The following is a 6556-nucleotide window of genomic DNA, read 5'->3' as shown; positions in this document are numbered from 1 at the left end:
CCACAATAAGTTGGGGGAATTTTGGCCCATTCCTCCTGACAGAGCTGGTGTAACTGAGTCAGATTTGTAGGCCTCCTCGCTTGCACACGCTTTTTCAGTTCTGCCCACAAATTGTCTATAGGATTCAGGTCCGGGCTTTGTGATGGCCACTCCAATACCTTGACTTTGTTGTCCTTAAGCCATTTTGCCACAACTTTGGAAGTATGCTTGGGGTCATTGTCCATTTGGAAGACCCATTTGCAACCAAGCTTTACCTTCCTGGCTGATGTCTTGAGATGTAATTTTCCTACCTCATGATGCCTTCTATTTTGTGAAGTGCACCAGTCCCTCCTGCAGCAAAACAAACCCACAACATGATGCTGCCACCCCCGTGCTTCACAGTTGGGATGGTGTTCTTCGGCTTGCAAGCCTCCCCCTTTTTCCTCCAAACATAACGCTGGTCATTATGGCCAAACAGTTCTATTTTTGTTTCATCAGACCAGAGGACATTTCTCCAAAAAGTATGATCTTTGTGCAGTTGCAAACTGTAGTCTGGCATTTTTATGGCGGTTTTGGAGCAGCCTTTCAGGTTATGTCGATATAGGACTCGTTTTACTGTGGATATAGATACTTTGTACATGTTTCCTCCAGCATCTTCACAAGGTCCTTTGCTGTTGTTCTGGGATTGATTAGCACTTTTCGCACCAAAATACGTGCATCTCTAGGAGACAGAATGCGTCTTCTTCCTGAGCGGTATGACGGCTGCTTGGTCCCACGGTGTTTATACTTGCGTACTATTGTTTGTACAGATGAACGCGGTACCTTCAGGCGTTTGGAAATTGCTCCTAAGGATGAACCAGACTTGAGGAGGTCTACTGTTTTTTTGGCTGATTTCTTTTGATTTTCCCATGATGTCAAGCAAAGAGGCACTGAGTTTGAAGGTAGGCCTTGAAATACTTCCACAGGAACACCTCCAGTTGACTCAAATGATGTCAATTAGCCTATCAGAAGCTTCTAAAGCCATGACATCATTTTTTGGAATTTTCCAAGCTGTTTAAAGGCACAGTCAACTTAGTGTATGTCAACTTCTGACCAACTGGAATTGTGATACAGTGAATTATAAGTGAAATAATCTGTCTGTAAACAATTGTTGGAAAAATTACTTGTCATACACAAAGTAGATGTCCTAACCGACTTGCCAAAACTATAGTTTGTTAACAAGAAATTTGTGGAGTGGTTGAAAAACGAGATTTAATGACTCCAACCTAAGTGTATGTAAGCTTCCGACTTCAACTGTAACACATTAGATCTGGTAAAATAAAATACAAAGCAAAATACATGCGTCTGTTTTCTCCATCATCTTTGAAATGCAAGAGAAAGGCCACAATGTATTATTACAGTTTAGGCGCAATTTAAACAATTTAAACACTAGAAGACAGCAATGTATGTGCAAAGTTTTAGACGGATCCAATGAACCATTACATTAGTTTTCAAAATGTCTGCCCAAATGTGCCTAATTGGTTTATTGATACATTTTCAAGTACACAACTGTGCACTGTCCTCAAACAATATCATGGTTTTCTTTCACCGTCATAGCTACTGTAAATTGGACAGTGCAGTTAGATTAACAAGAATTTAAGCTTTTTGCCCATGTTAGATATGTCTATGTCCTGGGAAATGTTCTTCTTACTTACAACTGTAATATTTGTGTTGTGGAGAAATGACCAGGCAGGAGACGGGAGTACAGTTAGTTTTCGTTTAGTCCGAACCTCTCGTGCTCTACGGTTCCCGGGCACACTAGTGCGCATGTGCATTTCCTATTAGGTGTAGTAACGTAACACTGTCGTAATACATCACTGCTTAGTAACAGCATAGTAACTAATATAAACAGATGTAGATCCCAGATACTACAACAACCTCATGCTAATCACATTAGTACACGTTAGCTCAACCGTCCCATGGGGGGGGGGGGTCACCGATCCCGTAAAGGTTTTAAAAAACTATTTTCTTCTGAGATAAATTAATTGTGCATAAGAAGCTTTGGCTCAGCATGTGGTTGTGTATCAGTAGCCCCCTACCCTTTTCTCCAATGGTCAGCCTTATACCTCACACTGACTGGCTTGCTCCGGACATTTAGTTGAGACAGGAGCCCATGACAAATCCCTTACTCTCAGCAGATAAAGGAGGAGGGCATACACTTGTTACAGTCAGCTTCTCACCTGGATCATAAGAGCTTCCACTCAGGCCATGCAAACCAATCCCCTCTCTTTCTCTCCCCAGCCATCTAGGATAGTCCTTCACAAAGGTCTGATATAAAGTCCCCTCCGTGTTCGCTTATTGAGTTACCTGTAGCTAAGCTCTGAGCGAGCACACACAATGGCAGGCGGTAATGACGGTGCAGGTCCTAACCCCTCGTTCCCGGCCTTTCCCCCAGCCTCATTTCCTCACAGCGGCTGCCATTTCACAGCTGTTATCCAGCTACTCTCTTTGTCGTGATTAGGGACAAATTAATAGATGGCTCCTGGTAATCAGCTTTCACTAGGCCTGTCAAAGCGCCAAACGCCATTCGCTCACCGCCACTGGACACGGGGCAATCACCTCCCAGCCCCGAGACACTACAACAGGCGGGCTGCATGAGGAAGTGCTGTCCACTGCTCTCCACTGATGTGTCTGTGTCCTTGGTGTGGCTAAAGAGTGGGTAACCAGGGCATTAGCACGCTCCTCATTGGCACAAGTGCTACTAACGTGAGCAATAGCAGCAGTGCTCTGTATGATGCTGCTAGATGGTGGTCATCGTGGGAATGGTATAAAGACTGGTCTTTCTGCTAGGGTGTAATTGGGCCCCGCATGTTCCAAATGGACTGTGAAATGTAAGGGGGGTCATACAATAGATTTTCCTCCGAATGCAGAATCCAGGGTAGGGCTGTGTCATTTAGACGAGCAGTTTAAACCTGGCTGGGCTGACTGGCAGGCAAATCTGAGGATTGTTCCAAAGGGCTCAGACAGAGATAACACACACCTGAGACCCTGGAGCAGACGACCAGGCCAAACACTCCACTACGGACAAGGCTGCAGATGGTGCACACACACACACACACACACACACACACACACACACACACACACACACACACTCTACCCTCACATGCAGTAGAAATATGTTAATTCCACGCAGGCCGTGGAAGTGATGAAAAACAGGTCAGGATTCTTTTGAATAATTCAGACTTTTGAATAATTCTGACTTAAATATTTGGCCTATTCAGTTTGTTTAAATTACATTGCCCAAAATGTACCAACTCATCTCTCTTCCAGTAAGTTAGTGTGACAGACAGAGGAAGTCATTTTAGGATGCAGATTAGCCACAAAGGTCCTGTTGCATAGTGTATGACCACCCCCACCTGCTGGAGAGACAGAGAGGATTGGAATGGGGATGGTACACAGTGCCCTGTGCTTTTGTTTAGGCATGTAAGAAATTACATCAAACAATTGTAAAGATCTATTTTACCATCAAGACAATGGACACAAATTCAATTTATTCAAACCCATATTGTGTTAGAGAGGGACCTGTGTTTGCATGAAGGCAATTACAGTGGGATTTGATGTTGTGATGTGCCCAGAATACCTCGGCTTTAGATCAGGAGCTGGGTGCCCCAATAATACCACATATGGGAAACCCAGCTGTGATCAGAATTGGAAGAGCGAGAGGGAAAATCGATTTAATTTTCAGGATTATTGGTGGAACTGAGATGCTGCTTGTATGAAACATAAAGTCTAATTTCAGAGGTAGATGGAGAGGTCTGGAGTGTTTGTTTTATTCAATGAAACGTTAATGAAATTGAGAAGCCTGTATAGAATATTCTGTTGTATGTGCCCCTTTTTAATGCTTCTACATGTAACATAATTTTATCTATATATTGGAATAAACCATCATTGTCACTTAACTAAAAGCTTATGTCACACATTTGGATTGAATCATGGGTAAATATTTTTGTGTTGTTGTTAATTTCATAATTTTTTACCTTGGCCATTAAAAGTTACACCACATGACCAAAAGTATGTGGACACCGGCTTGTCGAAACATCTCATTCCAAAATCATGGGCATTAATATGGCATTGATCCCCCCTTGCTGCTATAACAACCTCCACTCTTCTGCGAAGGCTTTCCACTAGATGTTGGAACATTGCTGCGGGGACTTGCTTCCATTCAGCCACAAGAGCAATATTGAGGTCGGGCACTGATGTTGGGCAATTAGGCATGGCTCGCAGTCGGCGTTTTAATTCATCCCAAAGGTGTTCAATGGGGTTGAGGTCAGGGCTCTGTGCAGGCCAGTTAAGTTCTTCCACACATCTCGACAAACCATTTCTGTATAGACCATGCTTTGTCATGCTGTAACAGGAAAGGACCTTCCCCAAACTGTTTCCACAAAGTTGGAAGCACAGAATTGTCTATAATGTCATTGTATACTGTAGCATTAATATTTCCCTTCACTGGAACTAAGGGGCCTGGCCCGAACCATGAAAAACAGCCCCAGACCATTATTCCTCCTCCATCAAACTTTATAGTTGGCACTATGCATTCGGGCAGGTAGTGCTCTCCTGGCATCAGCCAAACCCAGATTTGTCCGCCGACTGCCAGATGGTGAAGTGTGATTCATCACCCCAGAGAACACGTTCCACTGCTCCAGAGTCCAATGGTAGCAAGCTTTACACCACTCTAGCCGACGCTTGGCATTGCGCATGGTGATCTTAGGCTTGTGTGCGGCTGCTCGGCCATGGAAACCCATTACATGAAGCTCCTGACGAAGAGTTATTGTGCTGATGTTGCTTCCAGAGGCAGTTTGGAACTCGGTAGTGAGTGCTGCAACCAAGGACAGACTATTTTTCTGCACTGTGCGCTTCAGTAGTCCCGTTCTGTGAGTTTATTAGGGAGATTATTATTATTATTATATATATATTTTTAAACTAGTCAAGTCAGTTAATGGGATAGGCGTACCGCTAGCGGGACACCAGCCTACAACATCCGGTGAAATTGGAGGGCACGCAATTCAAATAAATAATCGTAATATTAAACATTCATGAACATACAAGTATTTTATGTCATTTAAAAGCTTAAATTCTTGTTAATCTAACTGCGTTGCCCGATTTCCAATAGGCTTTACGGCGAAAGCATACCATGCGATTGTCTGAGGACGGCGCCCCACATCAACATATTTTTCAACAGACTTCAACAGGCTTCATAAAATCACAAATAGCGATTAAATAAATCACTTACTTTTGAAGATCTTCCTCTGTTTGCTATCCCAAGGGTCCCAGCAACAACATGAATGGTCGTTTTGTTAGATAAAATCCTTCTTATATCCCAAAATGTCAGTTTAGTTGGCGCCATCGATTTCAGTAATCCACTCGTTCAACGTGCAGACAAAGGAGTCCAAAAAGCTACCGCTAAACTTCGTCCAATCAAGTCAAATAACGTTTCTATTTAATCCTCAGATACTCTAAAATGTAAATAAACTATAATATTTCATACGGAAAGTAGTATGTTCAATGGGAAAGGAAAAGTAGTAAGTGCGCGCCCTCTCCCTCGCACGCCCAAAGACTGCTATTGTTAAGGTGGTCTCCTAACCAAAACTCAAAATTCTTGCTTGTTTTTTAAAAGAAATAAGCGCCTGGGACCTCAAAAAAAAAAAAGTTGTTTTTTCGCCTGCCATATCAATTATGTTATAATCTCAGACATTATTTTAACAGTTTTAGAAACCTCACAATGTTTTCTATCCAATGCTACGCATATCCTGGCTTCTGGTCCTGAGTAACAGGCAGTTTCCTTTGGGCACATCAGTCAGGCAGAAATTTAGACCCTATCCCTAACAAGTTTTAAGAACAAAATCTTATTTACCTACCCTGGCCAAACCCAAACAATGCTAGGCCAATTGTGCACCACCCTATGGGACTCACCAATCACATCTGTATGTGACACAGCCTGGAACTGAACCAGGGACTGTAGTGATGCCTCTTGCACTGAGATGCAGTACCTTAGACCACTGCGCCACTCGGGAGCTATAATTGCATGGCTGCGCACTCAATTTTATACACCTGGCAGCAACGGGTGTGGCTGTAATAGCCAAATCCGCTGATTTGAAGAGGTGTCCACATACTTTTGTATATAAAGTCTATCTGTGCTATTACAGTACTTCACATGTAACCCTTGCCAATGATTTGAGATAGCCATTTTGGCAACGAAGAGAGAACTACCATGTCCCTCCTCTCCCTTGTACTCCACCTGTTAACTAGGTTGTTAGGAAGTATTCAGGCGGAGGTACTACTGTTCACTATACATGAAATACTACAGTATCAGGGCCTGCATGGCAAGATGAGAGAGAGAGAGAGAGAGAGAGAGAGAAAGAGAGAGAGAGAGAGAGAGAGAGAGAGAGAGAGAGAGAGAGAGAGAGAGAGAGAGAGAGAGAGAGAGAGAGAGAGAGAGAGAGAGAGAGAGAGAGAGAGAGAGAGAGAGAAGACTTTCCCAGGGTTCTGACAGCACAACAGCTGGGCCTCTCCACTCCACTCCCTCCATCCCCTCTCT

This window comes from Salvelinus fontinalis, chromosome 18 (assembly GCF_029448725.1).
Source record: "Salvelinus fontinalis isolate EN_2023a chromosome 18, ASM2944872v1, whole genome shotgun sequence".
Classification (NCBI taxonomy): domain Eukaryota; kingdom Metazoa; phylum Chordata; class Actinopteri; order Salmoniformes; family Salmonidae; genus Salvelinus; species Salvelinus fontinalis.
This window is presented reverse-complemented; position numbering follows the sequence as displayed.